Source organism: Lissotriton vulgaris, chromosome 1_1 (assembly GCF_964263255.1).
Source record: "Lissotriton vulgaris chromosome 1_1, aLisVul1.2, whole genome shotgun sequence".
NCBI classification, from domain to species: Eukaryota; Metazoa; Chordata; class Amphibia; order Caudata; family Salamandridae; genus Lissotriton; species Lissotriton vulgaris.
In genome coordinates this window covers 925,636,619-925,662,720 of record NC_141685.1, presented here as the reverse complement: position 1 = coordinate 925,662,720, position 26,102 = coordinate 925,636,619, and the positions used below count along the sequence as shown (strand labels likewise).

At 44.8% G+C, this 26,102-nt stretch overlaps 1 pseudogene; it reads left to right on the top strand.

The window, feature by feature from the left end:
• The first annotated feature begins 1,168 nt into the window (after nucleotides 1–1,168).
• The window catches only part of LOC147748184 (SERPINE1 mRNA-binding protein 1-like), a 118,480-nt pseudogene continuing 93,546 nt past the window's right edge, over nucleotides 1,169–26,102 (top strand).

Sequence of the window (26,102 nt, the reverse complement as noted above, 5' to 3'; positions counted from 1 at the left end):
TTCCTGATGGAGACCCTGTGTCTAGACGTCCCCCAGAGCAAAGCCCTGATCATAGTATTCAACTTGTTGAAGTAGGAAGGGGGGATGTAAAGAGGCAGGGTGGTGAAATAGTAAAGAAGTCATGGAAGGATCACCATCTTCATAAGGGCCACTCTGCCTAAGATAGCCAGTAGGAGAGTTTTCCAGAAATGCATCTGCGAGTGGATAGCGGAAATGGCCCTGGTAATATTTCCTTCAAATAGATCGGCATTATTCCGATATACTCAGACAGCCAAGTATCGGAAGGCACCAATACACCACGTTACTGGGATTCCACCCAGTGAATATTCAGGATGAGAAGTGGCCAGTGAGAATGGGAAGAGGATGGACTTCGCCGTGTTGACGCTCAGCCCTGATACTGTGGCAAACAGTGAAAGTGCTGAGTTTAAAGAGGATGGGATGGAGTAAAGATCTCTTATATATAACAAGATATCATCAGCATACAAGGAGATTGTATGAGTGTCATCACCAAGAGGAAGGCCCATGTCTACTCGAGCATGGATGTACGCCCCTTGGGGTTCCACAGCCAGGGAGAAAAGGAGTGGGGAGAACAGACAGCCTTGACAAATCCCACAGCCCACTCGAATAGGGTCCGAAATATAGGGCTCAGTTTTCACTCTGATTATTTATCGTTTATATAGTAGTTTGACCATGTTAATAAAGGAAGAGCCTATACCGAACCTGGGCAGTACCACAAAGAGATAGTCTCACTCAAGAGAGTGAAAGGCTCTCCTGAGGTTGAGAACCAGGCAGCCTGGGTGAGGCCAGTCCAGAGGAGCAGACTCTGCCGCTTTGAAGTAGCAGTGGAGGTTGAGTGAGGTGTTCCGGGCCGGAACAAATCCATTCTGGTTAATGAGTACTAAGGTGGGCACGTAGGGGGCCAGTCGGTTAGCGAGGGCTTTAGCCAGAATTTTACAATCCGTGTTTAGGATTTGCCTAGTGTCTTCCTAAGGAGTGCTAGAGTTTCGGCACAGTTGGAGATCCATTGATGAAGGTTGCGCGCTACGTTGTTGGTGTTGGCAGAGTGGTCGTAGTGAAGAAGTTTAAAAGGTGTTCTTCGGTGGTCTTGTTCCAGCTCTGATAGGGGGTGATGAGGGCACTGGTGTGCAGTGGGCGTGGCAAAGGCAAGATGTACACAGTGGTGGTCTTTCCAGAGGAGCTCAGCGGTGTGACAGTAGGTGAAGTTCCCACTGGTGGAGATAATGCGGTTGAGCTTGTGCCTGGCTGTGTGGGTCGGTGCGGTGACTAGCTGCTTGAGTCCGATGTTGTTGAGGTTCTCCAGTAGGGATGCGGTGTTCTGGTCACTGGGGTGTCCAGGTGGAAATTGAGGTCTACGAGTAGGATGTAATCGGTGGATGTAAGATTCTGGGGTTCGATGAGGTATACAATGGTGTTGGTGAAGGGTGGACTGTGGTCAGGGGGCCTATAGATGAGGAAGGGACACCTTCCTGCAAATAAGCAATCATTCCTGTACAATGCAGGCACCCTTGCACTATGGTTGCCTGTGTTGGTGCTAGGCAGCTGAAATTAGCGCCGCAACAGGGGGAAATGCAGGGATGCACCCTATTGTTGTAAATAAGGTGCATCCATGGTGTTGCAAAGGTGTCGCAATGAAAAGTGACCCATCACCGTTTGCACCAGCGATGCACGACTTTTCATAAATAAGGCCCTGAGACTGCATTTCCTCTTCCTCTGGGACTCTGGCTGGTCATCCTGGTTGTTTGGGGGGTGAGGGTTGTTGACCTGTGCTGAACTTAGTCGTGGCTGCTCCATTCTGCATTACAGTGTTTTTTTCCTTTCTTAGAGGTGTGTTTGTAAGTTCCTTTTGCCGCTAGATTCTGAAAAGTGACAGTGGGCAAGCTAGCATGAATTTTTTGCCACTAACTTGCCAGCCCTCACATTTTTCATGCTAATGTGTATTTTATTATTGCCCTGACGCTAGTGTGAGCTATATTTTTTGTGGCCGCTAGCCGATTCTAACGCCATGTGGTGGTATATTAAAAATACATCGCAAACATAGTGCTAGGATTTGGCGATCAGCAGCAGTAAAAGAATTGCCACTAAGCAGCATGAAAAAACTGCTTAGTGGCAATCTTTGTAAATATGCCCCTTTGTGTCCAAAGTTCGAAAGTGAAGAAGACTGACTCCGTTCCTATCCAGACTCGGAAGTTGTCCTTCTTTTGGGTTCTGGAACATCAACAACGTCCCTACTTCTTCTAGGATTTTCCCTGATTGTCCTTTTAGCCAGTATCTATAAAAGAGTTTGTTGCTTTTAAGGTGGTTGGGCAAGGTGGGTGACGTCCTACATATTTCTTTGTCATTTCCAGAGATTAAGGCTAATATTTTTACATAAATGTTGAAGAATGGTCCCTTTATGTCGAAACCCTTTTACCCATTTGTGCGATGTTGCTAGAATCTGTTTTAATCATGTGGAGTGCACCATCTCCTGTTCATGCTTTCCACTGTGAGGCTGCTCAGCGATCTTGACCAGCGCCAGCCACCTACACTGTTGTTCTCTCATCAGTCAACCAAAGGGTCTAGGGCTACATCTCTTGGGCTACATGTTTTGGTGCTGGGTCCTCTTTCTCCTCCATGTCTGACAGAGAAATGTTGTGGGTTGAGTTTATAGGAAAGAAATGATTTTCTTTAGGAAGCCTGGCTGTTCACTCCTTTAACACCACATGCCTTTTTCAATGTTACTCTATGTGCTTTGGGAAATGGCTCAGTTGATGTTTTTATCAAATCTCAAAAATATACTCTGTTCTCCCACACTTTTAGATGTTTTCTTTTTTATTCACTTTTGTGCTGTCGTGGCTATGCCCATCTGCACTCACATTATTGACAATATCATTGGTACTCTATACCATTGCTACTCAGCAATGCTTAGAAGGCTCGTATAAAGGTACATAGTGCAATGCAATAACTGCACATTGCGATAATATTATGCAAGGTAATGTAGTAACACAACCTATGACAGGATAAAGTATTATTTTGAAATACTCTGTTACATGTGCCCCTTAAAGTTGAATATACTCTGTGAATTGCCCCTGTGGGCTGTTGTACATTGGCAAAATGGAAAGAAATGGAAACGTAAAAAAAAAAATAAAGACTCGTATTTCTGAACATAAAAGTAACATTGAAAATAACAACTTGAAATCTAGTGTAGCCATGCATTGACGTGAGTATAACCGTAACTTCAGCCAATTATGCTTTCAATTCTTAGAAGTCATAATGAAGTCATCTGAGAGAGATAATAATACGTATCTACTGCAAAGAGAGTTTATCCCCTTCGCTGCTAGGCCTCCCCCTGTGCTAAGCCTTTTTTTGGCTATTTGGGGTAGTTTGCGCTTAGGCCCCTGTAACTTTTTGACCACATAAGGTATCCATGCCAAATTTCTGTCCTTTTTGTCCAACATCATGTGGATTCTAAAGGTATCCGGGGTTTGTGAATTCCCATGGGGGGGGGGGGGACCCAGAAATTAACCAAAATACAGCTACATTTGTTTTTTGGGGGGGGGAAAGTGCTGCAAATGAAAGCATCTGTTTTTTTCCCTGTAAACGGTGTCAACAAAGGGTTTGTGGGGCTGAAATCCCCATTTTCCTCGTTTTTAGGGACTGACAGACTTTTGTTAGAAAAACAAATATGTTTACACTGTTTAGGCATTTTACTGGGATATAGCCTGCTTCTGCTATTTTTTTTGCTTTCACCTTCTTAAAGTTAATGGTAGAAATGGGTCTGAAAGCAATAATGGATCCTGGAAAGCTATACATTTTAAAAAAGTAGACAAAATTCTGAATTCAGCAGGGGGTTATTTGTGTAGATACTTCAAGGTTTCTGTATAGAAACTTACAGTTGAATATAGGAAAAATTGAAAATTAGTTCAGCCATTTGTATCAACGTTTTCACCTGTAACTTCTTCTAATTGTGACAGCTGTTTGGAAGCAATATACCGTTACATCCGCTGGACCTTTCCGGTTGTGGGGATATATAGGACTTGTAGGTTCACCAAGAACCCGAGGAACCTAGAGCCAGCAACTGAGCAGCGTCTTGCGATGGTTTTTCATTATGTACCGGGTATATAGCAATTAATTTAGGAAAATATATACATGTAAAAATCGGTATGAAAAACACCTATGTATTTCTGAAATTGGAACAAAATATAGAGTTTAGAAACAGTAGATATTTGCACATTTCCAAAATTGTGAGTACCCATACTAGCATGAGAATTATAGGTCATTTTTCAAAATGACTTCTTTTCACATATTGTCTTTCATTTGGAAGGCAGAAATGCATCAAACGTCAATAGGTAATAACAGTTGCTCTACAATTCTGTGTACCCTAAGTCTCTATATAAAAATGGTACCTCACTTGTGTGGCTAGGCCTAGTGCCTGCGACAGACAACGCACTTTATTTTTACAGTGAAAACTGACCCTTTTTTTGCTAAGTGCCTAGCTGTAGATTTTGAACCCTAGCTCTGCCAGCACCTAGGGAAACCTAGCAGACCTATACATTTTTTGAACCTAGATACTCTGGAGAATCCAGGATGGGGTGACTTGACTGACTCTCACCAGTTTCTGTTACCCAGAATCTGTTGCAAACCTAAACATTTGTCACAAAAACACATTTTCCTCACATTTCTGTGGTGGAAAGTTCTGGAATCTGCGTGGATCCACAAAATTCCATCCACCCCGCATTCCGCAAAGTCTTCAGAGAAAAATGGTACCTTACTTGTGTGGGTGGGTAGGCCTAGTGCCAGCGTCAGGAAACGGCCCAAAACGCAACGTGGATACACCACATTTTCACAGTGAAAACTGACCCTTTTTTTGCAAAGTGCCTAGCTGTAGACTTTGAACCCTAGCTCTGCCGGCACCTAGGGAAACCTAGAAAACATATACATTTTTGAAAACTAGGCACCCAGGGAAATCCAGGATGGGGGTGACTTGACTGGCTCCCACCAGGTTCTCTTACCTAGAATCCCTTGCAAACCTAAAAATGTGTCCAATAAAACACATTTTCCTCACATTTCTGTGGTGGAAAGTTCTAGAATCTGCGTGGATCCACAAAATTCCACCCACCCCACATTTCCCAAAGTCTTCAGAGAAAAATGGTACTTCACTTGTGTGGGTAGGCCTAGTGCCCGCGACAGGAAATGGCCCAAAACACAACGTGGACACACCACATTTTCAGTGTGAAAACTGACCTTTTTTTTGCAAAGTGCCTAGCTGTAGATTTTGAACCCTAGCTCTGCCGGCACCTAAGGAAACTTAGCAAACCTATACAGTTTTGAAAACTAGACACCCAGGGGAATCCAATATGGGATGACTGGACTGGCTTTCACCAGGTTCTGTTACCCAGAATCCATTGCAAACCTAAATATTTGTCCAAAAAAGCAAACTTTCCTCACATTTCTGTGGTGGAAAGTTCTGTAATCTCTGTGGATCCACAAAATTCCACCCACCCCACATTTCCCAAAGTCTTCCGAGAAAAATGGTACCTCACTTGTGTGGGTATGCCTAGTGCCCGTGCCAGGAAACGGCACAAAACAAAGGTGGACACACCACATTTTCACAGTGAAAACGGACCCTTTTTTGCAAAGTGCCTAGCTGTAGATTCTGAACCCTAGCTCTGCCGGCACCTAGGGAAACCTAGCAAACCTATACATTTTTTAAAACTAGACACCCAGGGTAATCCAGGATGGGGTGACTTTGACTGGCTCTCAGCAGGTTCTGGTACCCAGAATCCCATGCAAAACCAAACAATTGTCCCAAAAAACACATTTTACTCACATTTCTGTGGTGAAAAGTTCTGGAATCTGCATGCTTCCACAAAATTCCACCCACCTCAAGATCCCCAAAGTCTTCAAGGAAAAATGTTATCTCACTTGTGTGCCTAGGCCTAGTGCCCATGACTGGAAACGGCCCAAAACGCAACATGCACACACCACATTTTCACAGTGAAAACAGACCCTTTTTTGCAAAGTGCTTAGCTGTAGATTTTGAACCCTAGCTCTGCCGGCACCTAGGGAAACCTAGAAAAACATTTTTGAAAACTAGTCACCCAGGGAAATCCAGGATGGGGTGACTTGACTGGCTCTCATCAAGTTCTGTTTCCCAGAATCCCTTGCAAACCTAAAAATGTGTCAAATAAAACACATTTTTCTCACATTTATGTGGTGGAAAGTTCAGTAATCTACGTGGATCCACAAAGTTCCACCCACTCCACATTCCCCAAAGTCTTCTGAGAAAAATGGTACCTCACTTGTGTGGGTGGGTAAAGTACCCGCGACATCAAGGGCCCAAAATCTATTGATGCGACATCACAATTACCTATCACAAACCAACCTGGTTTTGCAAGGGGGGTCCCATGAGTTTTTGCTCCGGACTTGGCGGACATCTAGGGAAACCTATCAAACTCACATATTTCTGAAAACTAGACACCTGGGGGAGTCCATCGAGGTATGGCTTGGTGCGTCCCCCAACATTTTCCTACCCAGAAACCCCTGCAAATCTCCAATTCAGCTGAAAAAAAAATCACTTTTTTTCTCAAATTTCTGTGTGAGAAAGTTCTGGAATCTCCGTGGATCCACAAATTTCCTCCCACACAGCGTTGCCCCAGGTCTCCTGATAAAAATGGTACCTCACTTGCATGGGTGGGTCAAGTACCTGCAACAGGCAAGGGCCCAAAACCTATTGAGGCGACATCAAATTTACCTATCACAAAACAACCAGGTTTTGCAAGGGGTGGCCCATGAGTTTTTGGCCCAGGGCTCGGCGGCCATCTAGGGAAACCTACCAAACCCAACCATTTCTGAAAACTAGATACCCGTGGAGTGCAACGAGGTATGGCTTGTGTGGGTCCCTCAACATTTTCCTACCCAAAATCCCCTGCAAACCTCATATTTAGCTGAAAAAATAACTTTTTTCACAAATTTCTGTGTGGGAAAGTTCCGGAATTTGCTTGGATCCACAAATTTCCTCCCACCCAGCATCCCCCCAATAAAAATGGTACCTCACTTGCGATGGTGGGTCAAGTACCCGCGACAGGCAAGGACCCAAAACATATTGAGGCAACATCAAATTTACCTGGCACAAAACTACCTGGTTTTGCAAGGGGGGTCCCATGAGTTTTTGGCCTCGGGCTTGGCGGCCATCTAGGGAAACCTACCAAACCCAACCATTTCTGAAACCTTGACACCCGGGGAGTCCAGCAAGATATGGCTTGCGTGGAACCCCCAACATTTTCCTACCCAGAATCCCCTTCAAACTTCAAATTTAGCTGAACAAATCACTTTTTTTCCAAATTTCTGTGTGGGAAAGTTCTGGAATCTGTGAGGATCCACAAATTTCCTACCACTCAGCATTCCCCCAGGTCTCTTGATAAAAATGGTACCTCACTTGTGTGGGTATACATAGTGGCAGCAACAGGAAATGGCCCAAAATCGTACTGTGGAGACTTCAAAATGACCTATAACAAAACTACCTGATTTTTGGGGAGGGGGACACCTGGGGTTTTGGCCCCAGGGTCGCCGTCATCTAGGGAAACCTACCAAACATACACATTTCTGAAAACTAGATACCCTAGGGAGTCCAATGAGGTATGGCTTGCCTGGGTCCCCCAACGTTATCCTTCCCAGAATCCCCGGCAAACCTCAAATTTAGCTGGAAAAAATCCCTTTCTCAAATTTCTGTGTGGGAAAGTGCTGAAATCCACATGGATCAACAAACTTCCTACCAACCAGTGTTCCCCCAGGTCTCCCGATAAAAATGATACCTCACTCGCGTGGGTGGGTCAAGTACCCGCGACAGTGAAGGGCTCAAAATGTATTGAGGAGACATCAAACTGACCTATCACAAAACAACGTGGTTTTGCAAGGGGAGTCACCTGGGTTTTTGGTCCCAAGCTCGGCGGCCATCTTGGGAAACTACCAAACCCACACATTTCCGAAAACTAGACACCCAGTGGTGTCCAGCGAGGTATGGCTTGCGTGGGTCCCCCAATGTGTTCCTACCTGGAATGCCCTGCAAACCTCCAATTTAGCTTAAAAAATCACTTTTTTCTCACATTTCTGTGTGGAAAAGTTCTGGAATCTGCGTGGATCCACAAATGTCCTACCACCCAGCGTTCTCCCAGGTCTCCCGATAAAAATGGGACAGGTACACCCTGCTTGAGAAAGACAGAAAAGACAAATATTTCTGCACAACTATCTATTCCTCGAGCACACATACATACTGGATAGATTTGGCACAAGAGTGAGTGATGGTTTAGTATATACAATTGTCTTAACAACAGATTTCACAAAAATGTAATTCACTGTTAATAATTGAAAGGACGAGAAACTGAACCATTGACTCACAGCTTGTGAGCTGTAAAGCTACGACAAGGCACCAACCTCTTTACAGGCCATTCATACACCTTTCATATGTGACACACATACAAAACCATTCACACCGCCAGCCGCGAGCCCATCACATTACAACACTCACACCAGCAGACCCTGCCATTCAAGGGCCCACCACATTCTTGACACAGCAACCACACTGAGGTAATTGAAATTTTTATGGTCAAGTATGTCCCCTAACGTGTACCCCAACGTCTCCATGTATGTGCTTAAAGTACATGTAATTTCCCTCCATGACCGAATATGAAGACGCAAATACATTTGCGTCCAACGTTAACATGTCCTCTTTCAGATCCACCATGAATGGATCGATAATTCGGTTCCTAACCATGCCATGCCAACGTCTTTACATGGTACACTTTTACGTTTTTCCTGGCTCTATCGAGCTAGGCCCTGATTTCTGTTTCCGAGTCCTTTCTGCTTTCTGCCTCTGAAAGCTGCAGCATGGATACTGCCTTACTTCCTGCCAAGCGAAGCGGTGCCTGCCTCAACCTGGCCTGCCTGCCAAGACAGTATTTTGCCTTCAAGTTATCTGTTCAGCCTCCTCGAAAATACATTCCTGTCTAGTGATTTAGGTAAACATATCCCCCGCTGCAGAGCAAAGAGCAAGCCTTCCTGTTTCCATGCAAGTAATTTACAGTTCCCGTTGCCATAGTAGGCCCATGGCCCCGCACGTAGACACGTAGACACATATGCACGCACTAGCATTCAGTATAGAATAGCCTCTGCCCGAGAGACCTTTTACTTCAGATAATACATCCTCCAAACATAAGATACCAGATATGTTATAGGTCCAGGTCGTTCTGACATCCCAGCCTTCTGTCTCCTCTACTAGTGTTAAAGTTCTCCCCAGTTACACGACTATGTCACGTCATGCTAGCTGCGCGCGCATCCACACTTCCTGCTGACTCTGCAGATTACCTCTGTGCATACACCCACTTATGACACTTTCTGTGACGTCCACATTACGTCCACATTATACGCCTCCGTGTACGCCTATTACACGCCTTCTTTCACGCCCCCTGCTACGCACATGTGTTCTTATCTTCATCTTTTCACTTGTTACGCCTCTTAAATGCAATGCTAATGTACCGTTTTACTATATATATGGAGCACTGTTAATATAACGTTGACTTGTCCTGACATTGTCTTGCCATTTTCCTGACACCCTGTTGACTTGTCCCGTGGCTCGAGCCATCGAATTAAAGCCCGTATGACTCAGATACCACGGACTCTGCCTCTCATTTGATTGAGCTATTCTTGTACTTGTCACTAAAAAATGATACAGTAAATTATTTACCACAACACCAGCTGATGGATTGCATGGAGTGGTGTTTGGCTTGAAGTGTGTGTAGTGACCAGCAGCAAGTCACTACTCACACACGCCAGCCAAGCGCCAGTCCACGCACACCACCAGCCAAGCGCCAGTCCATACACACTGCCAGCCAAGCACAAGTCCACGCACACCGCCAGCCAAGTGCCAGTCTACACACATCGCCAGCCAAGCGCCAGTCCATGCACACTGCTAGCCAAGTGCCAGTCCATGCACACCGCCAACCAAGCACCAGACCAAGCACACCGCCAGCCAAGCAAAAGTCCACCCACACCGCCAGCCAAGCACCAGTCCACCCACACCACCAGCCAAGTGCCAGTCTACGCACATCGCCAGCAAGCGCCAGCCCACACACACCACCAGCCAAGCGCCAGCCTACACACACCACCATCCCATTTAGGGTTTTTTATACAAAAAAGAAAACGCAAACAAATTGCAAATAAATACAAATCTACTAATACAAAATCTGAAACTAAATACATTGCACAAATGCCAACCTTGAAACTGAACACAAAATATAAAACAATAGAGATCAGGTAGTTCACTTTCCACTCATGGATGCTACCAAAAACTATTTTGCGTGTGGTACATTCTAAAACAAGCAGGCACACACAGCGCAGGGTTAGAAGGACACTTGGGCAGTACATACTAGTCTCCTTCATGTACCTCTTGGCCAACAGACTCTACATCTCCTACTGAGAAAGTCTTTTGAGGGTGTGGGAGGAATGTGATCACGAAAGTGGCGATCTTTCAGTCTAGCCACATTCTCCACCACTCCAACTCTAGGAACACTTGCCTATTCCACTACAACAAGGCTGGCTATAACAGACTCCTGAAACTTAGCAAAAGTCATCTTTGACTCAGGACAACAATCCTTGAATACAACAAACGAGTTAAAGGTTGGCAAGTGTAAAAGTTGGATAGCCAACTTCTTATACCAAATGTAAGCCTTATGAAGAGCAGTGTAAGGTTCCAACCTCTGATCTACTCTATAAACACCACCCATGTGCCTATTATAGTCTAAAATGCACACAGATTTGCGCGCTTCAGCAACCTGACCCCAGTCACAGGTGAAGTGCTTTCATCATGGATGGTATTCAGCATGTAGACATCTCTCCTGTCTGAAAACTTCACAGCTAGAAGTTCCTTGCAACGCAAAGCACTGCACTGTCCCCGCACAAGCTTTTGACAAAAAAGTTCTTTTGGGAAACCTTTACGGTTAGAGCAGATTGTGCCATAAGCAACAGTGCCCACTTTGGCCAATTCCCTGAACAACTGCACACCAGTGTAGAAGTTATCTACATATAAATGGTGACCTTTGTTAAAAAGTCCTCTACCAAGTTCCTACACAATTTTCTCAGTCGCTCCAAAAGTGGACAGACAACCAGGGAGGTTAATCCTGGAATCCTTATCGATGTACACCCTGAAATAAGAGACATATCCATTCCTACTGACACCCAGCATTTACATCTTAATTCTATAGTGTACCCTCTTACTAGGAATGTATTGCCTAAAAACCAAGCGGCCCTTAAACAAGACCAAAGACTCACCACTGCTATTTCTTTCCCTGGAGCATAGATCTCAGAAAATCGATCTACAAAGTGATCAATGACAGGCCGAATCTTAAAAGGCAGTCACAATCAGGGTGATGTTGTGGCAACGCTAAACCATTGTCGACAAAATGCAGCATCCGAAGCAGAAGCAAATAACTATCATGAATCATGACTGCCGGAAATACAGCCGTTGCCATCAAGGGACTAGTAGACCAATATGAAGACATTGATAGCTTCCTTAGCAAGCCCATCAAAAAGGTTAAACCCAAGAACTTCTTTATCTCTTCCAGATTTGTGGGAGTCCACCGGGTAGCTCTAGAGTGGGGCCTAAGGCTGGCACTGTTGTCCCTCAAAAACTGTTCAGCATACAAATTAGCCTTCTCAACAATCTCTGCCAAAAATGCATTGTCCATAAACAACTGGAATAAATGTATCCGTAAAAAGTTTTCAGTATTCACTCTAAACCCTGGAACACCAGTAAAGTCTGGCAATACCAGCTGCACCATGCCTGGGGCAACCCAGAGGTCAGCACTTCCAACGGGAAGCCTTGCAGCCCGAGGCTGCGACCCAATTGCCTCTTGCTACATTATCGGCACATGAATGATCTCCTTTGAAGACAGGCACTTCATCCACACTAAGAGTAGCTTCATCCACACTGAGAGTAGCTTCAATCCTCCGATGATTCCTCGTGAACAGAAAACTCACTGCCTGAATCTTCCACTCCCTCCTCTGCCTCAGATGCAGAGTCAGTCTCTGAACCATGGTCAGAGGAAGACTCAAAAAGCATACCAATATCCTTCTGAGCAGTAATCTTGTGGCTAGCCATTATCCTTACTAAGAAAGGAGACTGCACAAACAAGTCAACAACAACCAACACTGTGCAAAGTAGTAAAAACATGTGCGCCTTTATTACAAAGATCTATATAGTAAAAAACGATATGATTCCCTTGAAAGAGACAGCTACAATCACCAGCACCTACTCTGAAGAGGCACAGCAAAAACCCTACGATATCCCACTAGAAAGAAAAAAAAGTAAACCGATTACTCACAAGACAACAAAATACACATCGAGCACAAATGCAAAAACATTTTGACACTCTAAAACAGAAGCCAAACATACTGCTATTATTACACCAATTGCAAAAAACTAGGCCTGGGCGGTAGATTCCATTCCGCTCGCGGAATTTGGGACATTTTTCGTTCCGCGGATAACGCGGAATTGCCCTAAAATTCTGAGATCGTGGCTTCGCGGAATTTTTTGCTTGTTCGCGCATTCAAAATGCGTGTTCGTGAGCTATTTCTCCCCGAGCACGCAAACAGCGTTCGCGAACATGAAAAAGCATCGCTAACGGGCAGAACAAACAATTCCACGTGTTCGCAGAACTTTTGCGTGCTCGCAGAGATTTTTTACCGTTTCGCGGAGCTTTGCGTAGCGCGACTACGCACATTCTGCCCATCCCTACAAAAAACACAATCATGCAGAGAAATGAAACTCACTTACATTGTACAAAAAAAATGTCTCTTACCAAACACATGCAACTACACAAACAGCAGAACCACCAGTAACGAAAACGCAACCTTGAACAGACTAAAGAGCAAAAGCCTTGAACTAGAACAAAAAGGGGGAAATAAAGCTTTACAATTGCAATTCACAAAAAATAAAATAATTAACATTATAACACGCTATGTCACTACCCAAATGCTCTATCTGCCAGATGGGTCTTTAAATAAGGCTGAGAAAAAGGGGGGGGGGGGGTGATCTTGCCCAAGGGGTCGCTTCCATTTTAATTTTTCTGCAGAAAGGCCATAAAAGGGCCTATCTTCCCCCAGGGGGGTAAAATACACATATAAAAAATATGTGCCACCCTGGAAGCGATCCTTGGCCAAAGGGTTTCTTCCATTAAAAAAAATGTAAACTTCCTGACTCAGACGATCTGTCCACAGGGGGGCAGAAAAGTTTTAAAAGTAATGTGCCCCTTGAGGAAGCGACCCATGCCCAAGGGGTCGCTTCCATTTTAATTTAAAAAAAAACACATCGATGGTGTCTAGTGGAGGTTTCAGAAAGGCCAGAAAATGGGCTGATGGGGGCAGAATACACATTTAAAAAATATTTGGCCCCTGGAAGCGACCTTTGCCCAAGGGGTCCCTTCCATTTTCATTTTTTAAACTCCATGGCTCTAGTGGGCTTTTAAAACTCATCCGATCTACCCCAGGGGGGTGGGGGGCAGAAAAGTCTTACAAATACAGTGCCCCTTGAGGAAGCGACCCTTGCCCAAGGGGTTGCTTCCTTTTAAAAGGAAATAAATCCCTGGCGCCTAGTGGGGGCATTCCAGCTGCACAATTGCGATACCATTTACGATCGTGCAGCAGGAATGCCCTGCATTGAGACATATAGGGAGAGGAAAAATTATTTCCCCTCCCCCGATGCCTCAATGCAACCCCCCCCCCCCCTGCCCCACCAGAACAATGGACGCACTGGAAGCAAATGGCTTCCAGTGGGTCCGGCTGCTCCTGATGATGTTGGCGCGCGCTGTGACTTAAATGTGCCTTTGGGGGGGGGGGGGGGGGGGGATTCTTGAAATGTTATATTGCCTTAGATTGTTTTTTGTCTGCATAAAGATTAAGGATTATTTAAACATGTATTCTTGATAACACCTTATTTGCATAAATGCAGTGCATTTAAAAGTACCTTAGAAGTACCTTCGAGATGGGTTTTATGCTGCTTTTGCTTTCTTTCCATTGACACAGAGTTTCATGGCATGTTTACATTCATAATATTACTCCATTTGTATAACTGTTATGCACACTGACGTGCTCATAATAACATTCTAATATGGCCCCCAATGGCCACCAAATAAAATCACATATGCATAATCGCTATGCATACACCAGCACAAAACAGATGGTATTTTCATGTTGCTTTAATTTTTTTTTTTGGTACAAAGTTTTATGTTATCTCTGTATTTATAATATTGCTATATTGGTATATCTGTTATGCATATTCATGTGCTCATAACATCACTCAAACAGGGTCACCACAGTGTGACCATGGCTTCATTGAGGGAGGGAGTCACATGTCTGTTGAAATCAGGCAAACTTCGATGGCGGGTGTTCACGTTGGTGAAGCTGCATGATAAGAGCTATACATTGTGTTACAATGAAGATGGATTCTTGTAGGTTATGAATATAGGTTTATTGAACTGGGATACAGGTTACAGGTAAAGCCCCACCAGGAGCAGCATCCTGCTCAGCCCATCCACTCCTACTGAACTCATCCAAACACAAACACTCGCAACATTCTAATGGCCCCACACACTGGCTGAGCAGCAGCGACGAGAACAACAATGATCATCAATGGTAGGATGCATTATACTAGCAGGAAGAGGTGTGGCGCAGTGGCCAGAGTGGCTGTCTCCAGAGCGCGGGACTCGCGGTTCAATCCCCAGTGGTAGCCAAGCTCAGTGTCATGTGACACTGGGCAATAGCTCCCTTAATCTCCCCGACGGCCCCCTTCGCCTGGATACCCTTAGGGGTGATGGTTGCGCTTTACAAATCTGGAATTATTACTATTATTATTATACTCAACAGTGGATTGCAACAAATTGCATTTCACGAATGAGTCTCGATTTGTCAACGGGGATCGAGACGATTTATTGAAATTGTGTACTACTAAACATGTTTGTTGAGGGTACGCTGTGCTAAAGTAGTAGAGCACGGTACACCTTTTTTGACGCGGTCACAGACCGAAATAAAAAAAATCATGATAAATATGTTCACAGTACCACAGGGCAACCAGATATTTTGAGAACAGTTAACTGTTGATCACAGCTGTTTTAAAACAGGGCATTTTTAGGTGTTTGTGTAATGCACAGTTGGTGTGACTTGCACAGTATTTGGTGCATGAAGAGGAGTAATGTGCTGTGGAATATAATTCATACCATTGGGGAACTTTGTACGAGCCTCCTTGGTTTTTAACATATCACTGAAATGTATTTGTTTTAGGAGTCCCCCTGCAGAAGGACCCGTCAGTCCGAAATGTATTGGGGCAGTAAATGTATAATACTCGCATGCTGGGCAGTATGATATGCTAACTGATGAAAAGGATGTTGTAATAAATTGCATCTGGGAAATGAAACTTTGAAAAATAAAAATGTTGTTTAACACACAGATCATCTTGATGAATTGAATATCGAAGGCATTTGACAATTAAACATGTGAAAGGGGAAGCCATCAATAAGCTTTATTCGGTTGAAACAAGGCAACCATAAAAGCACAATACAATTTTTAAAAATACATTCATATCAATACATGATAAAAAGAGATACCATACCAAAGAATAGATGAGTTAATACATACAATAGATTCACCACTGTATTACAAAAGGGTTTTAAAATATGTGAAAGTGCAAAGTGCATTAGCAAGGAATTTCATTCGTTTAAAAAGGGGGATACAACCCTCGCTCAATGTAAATGTGTTTCGATTTATATAGCGCACTTTAACCCAGGGGTCCCAAGGCGCTTGCTTAGGGAACCCGTCCTGGTATTCCCCTGTGAGATATCCCGGCCAGGTATCCACAAGGTGAAAGCCAGGCATCCCGCCGCGAGGGGCCGTAGTGGAGATTAAGCAAGCTATTGCCCAGAGTCGCAGAGTGTGACCCCGTGAGTCGAGTAGGCACCGGAGCGAGAATTGTCGACTCCGTGGAATTTTTGAGCCCGAGACCCGCCGAGGTGGGGAAACGAACCCTGGTCCACGGCCGATCTCAGCTTCCGGGTCTGCCGCCTCTAACCACTGAGCCACGCTTCTCAATCTAGATGTAAACAGTCTAATCATAGCAGCTTTCCCACACTTAATACCACCTCCCCTGCAGTTCTCCTGGTGTAGCACTAACTATGGTGTTAGACAACCCCAGGCTTCAGGATTTTATTATCAGTCCATTCAGGGATCAGTTTATCAGGTCAATACACCCAATCTGTATCGGAAATTACAGAAAAACGATTGCGAGTGGGTAAATTATAATTGCTGAGTGTATGGCCTTTATTGCCCCTACAGTGATTCTTTTCTGTCTTTAATCTTTCTGGGGGCATGTATGCGGTTCTGGGGTAAAAGTCTCTCAATTCCCTTATAACTATTGGGCCGTCACCCCTTTGAGGCTGCCAGCCTTGCAGATAAGGGACGACACGGGGATCCCTAAAATTTACGAGGATCAGATCACCCGCTATATCTTTATTTAGAGGACCCAACCATTTCACCCTTCTGACGTTCAAAATTTTTCCGACGATGTTTGGTGGGAGGGGCCTGTTCTTCGTTAGCCAGAAAGATACCTTATTTGCCATTTCCGCTTGTCCCTCGATCTTACCGTTACTTAATTCGGGCACACCTGAAAGAATGCATACAAATGGAGCGGCCTCCGGCGGTAGATCAATTTGGTTGATCTTTCTTTGCCTATAGTCATTGTTGGAGAGAGTCCCCACTAAGGGCGTTGGATCATTGGTCGACCCTACTCTGTTGTCAGTGCTCTGTGATATTGCCATTTTTGGAGTTGTCAGCCGAGTATTGGATATTAGTGACTTTATAGGTTTTTTAGGGGCAGATGGCTGGTTTGGGGGGGGGGGTAGTGCTTTGTGTCAAAGTTTTTGGGAGATCGGCAGTGGCTGGGGGTTCTACCTTGTTGGCTCCTACCAGACTTTCTAAAAGGATTGCGTTTGCCTTCGTTGTCTCTTCTATAGTTGTTACTTTTTCCCCTATTACCATAATTCTTTTAACCAATGGGGATATTAAAGATTTGACAATAAGTTTAATCAGGGCCAATGGGTCAGTTGGTAAGATAGATAGGGGAGAATCTGGAGTTGAGCATGCCCTGGATGATTTCGGGGTATTGCTAGTGGCTGAGGGGGAACTTGCATGCCGCTTTCTTTTAGTAGGGGGAGTCTGAGGGTTAGTTATTAAAAGAGTGCTATCTTTAACTGAAGTTAGAGAGGGGGTTCCCAAGTAGATTACTTTAGGATTTGGTGGTGTGTTTTGCTTAGGACTTATGATTATTGGGGCACATATTTGTTTATTTCCCTCTTCGATCCAGGTGTAATTAGTTTTACAGATCGCGTTACATTCTTCCAATAAGGATAGTGATTGGCAGTAGTTAGCTGCCACCAAAGGGGATTCACAACTGGATTTTAATTTGTCCAAAGTCCCCTTCATAAGCCCCCCGTGGGAGTTAGTATTATTTAAGGCCCCTTTACCAACCCTAATGTGGGTTGCTTTTATATATGAGAGAAATATGGAAGCAACAACAAACACCAGTGCTGGGCCAATGTATAATGTCAATAGTCCTTTTCTGTTAGCCCAAGTGTGAGTCAAGGCAGTCACTGTTATGAGTCTATAAGTGTTACCTCCTTTATCCAGTGGAAATCAGGCGAGATGCAAATGGGGTGGCCCTGCCCTGCCTCTTGCGGCCTCTGAGGGCCACAGAGGGCCCGCCCTTTGCCCGGGCTTCGCCCGGGCGCTGACCCGCGCGCGATCCCGTGACGCGGGGGCTGGAGTGCCTTTAATGCGCCTCCTGGCGCGAGATGTCCGTGTGCGGCGTGTCGCACCGCTATGGCGCCTGGGTAGGGTAGTCCTCTGAGTCTGTGAGGGCCGGTATGCCCCCCCTCGCTCGGCGGCCGCGAAGGAGACCTGCGGTGGCTGAGGGGGGGTATGGAAAGAGGATGATCCCCGCTGGGAATACAAACAGCAGGAGTGTGCCCCCAAAGGTTCGTGTTGTCCCCCGCTCCACCGGGGCTGGAGTGCCTTTAATGCGCCTCCTGGCGCGAGATGTCCGTGTGCGGCGTGTCGCGCCGCTATGGCACCCGGGTAGGGTAGTCCTCTGAGTCTGTGAGGGCCGGTATGCCCCCCCTCGCTCGGCGGCCGAGAAGGAGACCTGCGGCAGCTGAGGGGGGTATGGAAAGAGGATGATCCCCGCCGGGAACAGCAACAGCAGGAGTGTGCCCCCAAAGGTTCGTGTTGTCCCCCGCTCCACCGGGGCTGGAGTGCCTTTAATGCGCCTCCTGGTGCGAGATGTCCGTGTGCGGCGTGTCGCGCCGCTATGGCGCCTGGGTAGGGTAGTCCTCTGAGTCTGTGAGGGCCGGTATGCCCCCCCTCGCTCGGCGGCCGCGAAGGAGACCTGCGGCGGCTGAGGGAGGGTATGGAAAGAGGATGATCCCCGCCGGGAACAGCAACAGCAGGAGTGTACCCCTAAAGGTTCGTGTTGTGAAAAGGGAAGCATGATGGGAAGTTTGAGACAGGCTGTTGTCATCAGCATTTGAAGAACGTGTTGTGCTCCTTGGGACTACTTTAAGCATAGTTGATGGTTTCCCTTTTGCAAGAGCACTTGACAGATCACTTTCGGAAGTGGTTCAGGATAGTTTTGGGGCCACTAGGCAACGCTTAGATCCAGTCTTCGCACTGTCAAGTTTATTAGAGACTTAGATCTGCAATGAGATCAACAATAAAAAATATTAACATTTCATCTACTAATACATTTAAGAAGGAGAAACAAAATCTAAAATTTTACAGTACCCCAGTTAGTTTCAAGACTCATTTCCCCTCTTAATACATACTTTTTTAAAGTTAATGTTTTTAAAACAATTGACAGCACATCGTTTTATTTACTGGATAATACAATATCTGGCTCGCTTCTTTTGTTATTTTTATCCCGTTTACAAAAAACAAAATGGTTTTGGAATGTTAAATCAGGGTTTTTGAGGGCTGGACACAAAAAAAACTTGCTCTATTATGTGTACAACTTTGTAACATAAAGTGCATACTCTGTCCTCCCATTTTACAAACCGCCAAGCGTCAGTTGCACTAGCAAGAGGTAAACAGTTTAGCCTGCACAATAATATACATCTCTGAACTCTATGATTAAATTGCAACAAGTAAGCTTGAGGTACAGCTACTCGGTGGACTTGACTATTTCATTAAACCTCTGCTTCTTCTCACATAGTGTAATATAATTTTCCAATGAGCTATCTTTCATAAATACTTTCAGGTAATTTTTAAATTGCAGATAAGTCAAATTTTGAAGTTCTTCCTGATTAAGGCTAAAGTGCTTCCGTGCATAGCGGAAATGTGTCAATAGTGTACCATCCCCTCTTAAAGGAATAAAACATTCTGCAGCTAATAGCTTCCTAAGAGTGTCTTCATCTAGGCGTATCAGATGAGATAGCACCGACAAATTACAGCTGCAAACCCCTTATAAAGGTGTTAATTCAACCCATTTCTAGTCATAATGCCTCAATTGGTGCCATCATGTTTAAGGTGCAAATGGAATGCAGAGTCTTCCCATCCACCTAATGCATAAAGTGCCAGTCATCTATTTTTACTATCTCTATACTGTATAACAGGGTCGGCAGAATTTTAATTTTATAGATAGTTAAAAGATGGTAAAAATGTCTTCAACCCGTTGCTTCATCAAGTGCTTTTAATGCATGAGCATGGGCCATCACTCTATTTATCAAATGTACTATATGCTCGGTATTTATTCATTTATTTATATAATTTACAAAGCGCAACTACTGCCGATAGACGTCTTGGCGCTGTAGGAACAGATAAAGTTGCTGAAATAGATGTCTGCAGCGAGTTTGGCCAGGGCTGGGTCCTTTATGTCTCCTGTGGGAACCACCAGGTCTTTAAGGCTTTTCTGAAAGTAAGTAGGGAGGGAGCATCTTTCAGTGTCATTGGAAGGCTGTTCCAGAGCACCACTGTGACCCTGAAGAAGCTCGTTCCACCCCAGTTAGTTCTCCTGAAAGAAGGAACTATCTGGTTCATGGTGGAGCCTGAGCGTAGTGTCCTGGCTGGGATGTACCAATTGAGTTTCTCTCTGAAATGGGCTGGCCCCAGTCCATGCAATGCTTTATAGGCCAGGCAGAGAACCTTAAACCTATCAGTTAAGTGGCAGTAAAAATGTTCCCTAGGTTGGGGTACGATTTATATACTTTCAGTGCAATACTAGCTAGATGCCAGTTGTATTTCATGGGTGCACGACAGACTCTTGCACGAAACTTCATGATCTTCCTTTTACCTATATTCATCTTTTAAAAATGGGTTTTAGCATAGGAAAATAAAACATTTAGATGATTCTGTAATATTTTTGGATTCAGATCTAATATGATGATATCGTCCACATATAATAAAGTGCTCAAAGGATATTGTCCCAATTTAGGAGCATCACCACCTACCAGGCCCATCAATTCTGGCAGGTCACTGATATATAGCAAAAAAAGAACAGAAGCCAAAATGCATCCTTGTATTAACCATTCCTAGGGCCTGATTCACAAAGGTAAAGTTAGACGAAAGTCTAACTTTCCAACTTTCAGTATTCACAAAGGGCATTTATGGATCGTAAATGCCCTTTGTGAATACCGAAAGTCGTAAAGTTAGACTTTTGTCTAACTTTACCTATGTGAATCGGGCCCCTAGTGTCTATTTTTGATGTAATGCCACGCTTGCCTCCAAGCGTGACGTGGTTGCATGTGGAAGTATGTAGGTTCATGATAAGCTTCTAAAGACCAATCAGGATGCCCATTGCCCTAAGTTTCTGCCATAGAGTGGCCTTGTCCATGCAGTTAAAAGCAGTGGAAAAATCGATATATGCCACGTAGACAGGCATAGCCCTTCTCTGAACACACTTTTACAGGATTAGCTGTAGCACAGGTATATTATCTAAGGTGGAGCAATTCAGTCTAAACCCAGCTTGTGACAAAGGCACCAATTTTTTTTCCTCTATCCAACACTGTAAATTATTTAAGGCACACTTTGTGAAGATTTTCCCGGTGGCATTCAGCAATGCAATTTGCTTATAATTACTTGGAACAGTGATGGAGCACTTTTTATGTAATGGGAGGATAATGCTTCCCCTCCCAGAATCAGGTATCACTCCAGTTAAGCAGCAGTATTTAAATAATGCTGTCAAATTTCTAGCCTATAGATCAAGCTTTAATTTTATGACTGTAATTGCCAAGTGGTCCAGGTCTCTAGTTCTACTAAGGGGCTGATTCTGATGCGGTTTGGAAAGCTTCCTGACCAAATCTGTTTGGAAATGGTTTCCGACCCACTCGGATCGGGAGAGTCCGACCGACAGAGTACGATGCATTCGGATGCTTCCCAATACGATTTGGTTGGACTCCCATTGACTTCAATGGGAGCATTAGTTCCTAACCGCATCATAATTGGGCCCCCGGTCGGTAAGACATGTTCCCGATCTGATTTGGAAGGTTCAAATGCTGTTAGGAGGCCTTCCTAACTGCATCAGAATCACGGCCTAGGTGGGAATGCTTTCCTAACCGTACCAGAATCAGGCTCTAAGTAGCTCTTTCACTGGTGACCTGGTTGGACTTTCTGTATCCCGGCCCCAATATTAGGAGAAGACGAATCCATTAAATTATTTTCAACATTATTTGAAGCATAAAAGGTTGAAATTTAGGCACACCATTCTGATGAGGTTTTTTTTTACTTTGGATTAAATGGTGCGGTAATTACATTCCACAATTATCTTCCAAACGAGTCTACAGTTATTTTGTTTCACTGTTTCTGTAATGCTAACCAAAGTTCTGTCTGCCTTATCTTTTGTTTGTGCCAACTTTGACCTTGTTTTCCTTCTTTTAAATAAACATAATAACGTATATCTTTCTCTTGAGGGGCATATAAATTGCTATCTTTGCAATTTATTTATCAATTTATTAAAAATGAAAGCTTTATTAAAATGTTCTACCTGGTTCCTAGCTCCATTCCATGCATTCCCTAGATGAATAAGGGGTTGCAAAACTTATTTTCCCATGTCTTTATATATGTATCTACAGATATCCATTCACGGGCAGCAATCCCCCTAGGGCATTTCTCAGCTCGTCCAATAGGGTCTCTTTGCTTTGTGTATTCCAGGATACCCTTCAATTATAAGTGTTGAGATGAACTTCATCCTCTGGTGACCATTAATAGTGAGCGATATACTATTATGATCACTCCCCTGATGTTATCAATTACTTTAATTGCCCTGAGATGAGGAAAGACAATATATGAGCCTATCACATAATCAATTATTGTAGTTGAGGAACCTGCAATATGAGTATAGTGGGGCAGAACATCACTGTCAAGCCTATCGTTAACTATGCACTAGCACCTGCTCAGAGAATGTGTTTTATCTGGATGACCCTAGCATCTCCTGTCAGAGCTCTTAGGATGTCTCCTTGTGTAGAGTTGATGCCTGAGAAGAAGGTGGTCCCCTTTTTGACATTATGTGGGCCTTTAGCCTGTGAGGGTAGATTTGTCTCCTCTTTCAAGGCCTGTTTGATGAACGTCTTCCTTCATTTCTGTTTGATGGTGCTTCACAGTTTATATGCAGGGTTGTGTATCTACTTTTCATTATTTTAGAAGGGAGCCATTCCTTCTTCGAGTGCATCATCCCATGCCTTGCTATGTGTTATGTACTTTGGCCTTGCAGACTCATTTATTCTTGCTTCTCTGGTCCTCTCTGCGCAGTGATGATATTATGTTCTTTTCTAAGTTCAATTTGCAGTTTTTGTTGTTTTTTTTTACATACATTTGTAACGCGCGCAGATACTCATGAGTGTCCCGGCGTGAAGCCTAGTGCGGTATGGAAAGAGACTATCAGGCAAAGAAGTGTGTCTTTAGTTTCCTTTTAAATGCTACTGGCTCCTGAATGGACCGCAGGACGAGAGGAAGGGCATTCCAAGCAGCGGCAGCCTTCACAGGCCCCCTAGCCACTGATACTTGAAGCGAGGGACCTGGTCAAAGCGTAGGGACATGGAATGAAGGGTTCCTAAAGGAACATAAAAAGAGAACCGTCTCTGCAGATAGAGAGGGCCGCACCCATGAAGATCACGATGGGCCAGAACCAATGATTTAAATGTAACTCTGTCCACCACGGGAAGCCAATAGAGGGATCGCAGCTGATGGTGAACACTGTTCCTAGCCAAAATGCCCAATAGCAGTCTGGCTGCCGTATCCTGGATCACCTGTAGCCTTTTCAACAGGTAGCCCGGAACACCAACATAAAGGGCGTTGGCATAATCGAGCCGCGACAGAATCAGTGCGTATGTAACTGTTTCCCTTGCTGCCTGAGGTAGAAGAGGAAAGAATTTTCTGAGAGTTTTAAGAAGGCCGAAACAGCAACCGCCAGCTTCTTAATATGTGTTGAGAAAGAGAGACTCTCATCGAGCCATACCTCCACATTTTTGACGGGCTTCCCTGTGGTGGAGGGCAGTGGAAGGTTAGGCAGCCACAGCTGCTCTCGGAAATTGAATGGGAATTTACCAGATAGCAGGACCTTAGACTTCTGTTCATTACACTTAAGCTGTGCATCCGCCAGCCATTTAAAAATAGAAGCTAAGCAATGTTGAACCAATGAAACAGAGTCCGCATCTTTGTCCCAGGTAAAGAGCAGCTGGGTATCGTCTGCATAGGCCATCACCTTAGCCCCTAGCTCCTCTGCCAAATATATCAGTGTAGTGAGATAGATATAAAAAAGGAGAGGGCTAAGGGAGGATCCCTGAGGAACTCCAGTTGTCACTGACTGAGGGGAGGAGGAAGATGGTGAAGCCAGATCTGCTCGACCCGCCCCTCCAGGAAGGACCTAAGCCAACCCCAGATGGCCCCCGACACACCAATCCCGGCCAGTTGCGCTAAGAGAAGTGTGTGCAGGACCACTTCGAATGCCGCCGAGAGGTCCAGCAGAATTAATGCAGCTCTCCCGCCGGTGTCAAGACACTCCTGAATGGCCTCCGACACCTCCACTAGGACTGACTCAGTACTATGGGATGCCCGAAACCCTGATTGAGCTGGGTGCAAGAGTTCATCTCTTTCCACGAATTCTGTAAGCTGTTTATTGACCACCATCTCACACACCTTGCCCAGAGCCGGAAGAAGGGAGATAGGTCGGTAGTTCCCTGGGCTAAGGGGGTCCAAGGATGGCTTTTTTAGGAGTGGCAGGATCTTAGCCTGCTTCCAGACCTGTGGTACAACAGCTTTCTGGAGAGACATGTTAATAATGAAGTTCACTTCTATGTCATGCGCTCTGACACTGCTGCTAGAAGCCTGGCAGAACAGGGGTCCGAGGGTGATCCAGACTTGAGACTCTTAAGAATTTTGAGAGATTCCAAAGGATTGACCGACCTGAATACAGACAGTGCGTGAGCAGAATCAGCGGGTTAAGGCCCCGAAAACCCCCCACTGCTGACATCACAGGGTGTGAACGCCACCTGAATAGTCCGAATCTTATCCCTAAGGAAGCAGGAAAAACTGTTACACCAGGCAGGTGAAGATGGAGACACACTTGCTTGTGCCAAAGGGGACGTTGAGTTCTGAACGATGGAAAACATTTCTTAGGAGTTGTTACTGGCTGATTCAATATGGGCTGTGTAGAATTGCCCTTTTTAGCCAGAGTAATAGCTTCATAGTATGTTTTTTGCTTATTTCTGAGCTTCCGCTTGGCTGCCAGGAAGTATCCGCTCCTGCGCCAAGCCCTCTCAAGGATCTTACATTCATGCGTCGTAGCTATAAGGGCCAAGTTAAGCCAAGGTTTAGAAGAGGATTCCCTAGCCAACCTAATGGGCCGATGTGGGGCCACAGTGGCATATTCCCCGATAAACCCAGCCAGTGAACCCTGTCAATCACTCCTCAAGCTCCCCTGTCAGAGTAGACCTAGAAGTTTCTAAGGCCAGATTGAAATTCAAGTGGGTCAATTTTCCCAAAAGCTGGTTTACTGCAAGAGCTTGCTAATGACTCAGCATTAGACACTTACCCCGAAAAGTAGGATATGAAATGATCCGACCATGAAACTGGACAAGGATCCCATAGAAAAACGGGGAAGTTGGTACAAATGGGGTCAAGTATGTGGCCGGCCTGATGAGTGGGAAGGCTGACATGCTGATCAAGTTGGCCAAATGTAGTATGTCCAACAGATCATGCACCTCCTTGGTGTCTGCTCGATCCAATTTTGCTGCATTGATTTGGATTGACATTTCATGACAGTTGTTATCTGCTCATGAATGCCCATGTCCATAATTTGGTTTAGGTGACTTGCCTGTTGGAACACATTGCTTCATCTAGCATGGTAATCTGCTTAAGAGCTAGGGAAGTTAGGACTCTGGTCTATCTTCAATCATCTTAAGATGCATGCCTCTTGTCCTGAGAGGATATGGGCAAGCATCTTATGCTCATTGGTGCTTTATGACGCCTGCTGTCTTTTAGGGATGAAGCGATTTTAAGCCGGTTGGAATAGTCCATGGCTCTATAGTTTAATCCTCGAAGGAATGGATTTGGGGCTGATCGGTAGGTGTAGTGGTCAATTCTTCCAGTCCTGTTAGGTGCGGGACTTCAAACAATTGCTGTCACATCTTCTGGCGTGTTGTATATCTGTCTTTGTGGGTACCGTGTTCTATCTTCAGAGGCATCTACCTGGAGATCAGTTTTTCAACAACAGTGGTGGGAGTCCTACTTTCAGTTTCTTTTGAATTTGTTGGGAGTTTTCCCTCTGAGCGGGTCTTTGTTTCTGTCTGTACAGCTGCTTCGGCCCCTTTCTGCTCCTAGGTTGAAGGTGTGCCTTGGATGGAGGCATTTGTTTTTATTGTGACAAGAGACACTATAAAGGAGGACAAGCAGCACTACTACTTTGTGTGACTCATCCATAGCCTAGGATTTACCCTTGTTGGGAGGGTTAGTTAGTTTGCACAGATGTTATTTCCTGGTTTTCTTGTGACCAGGTATGATGGAGATGTTTTACGATGCCC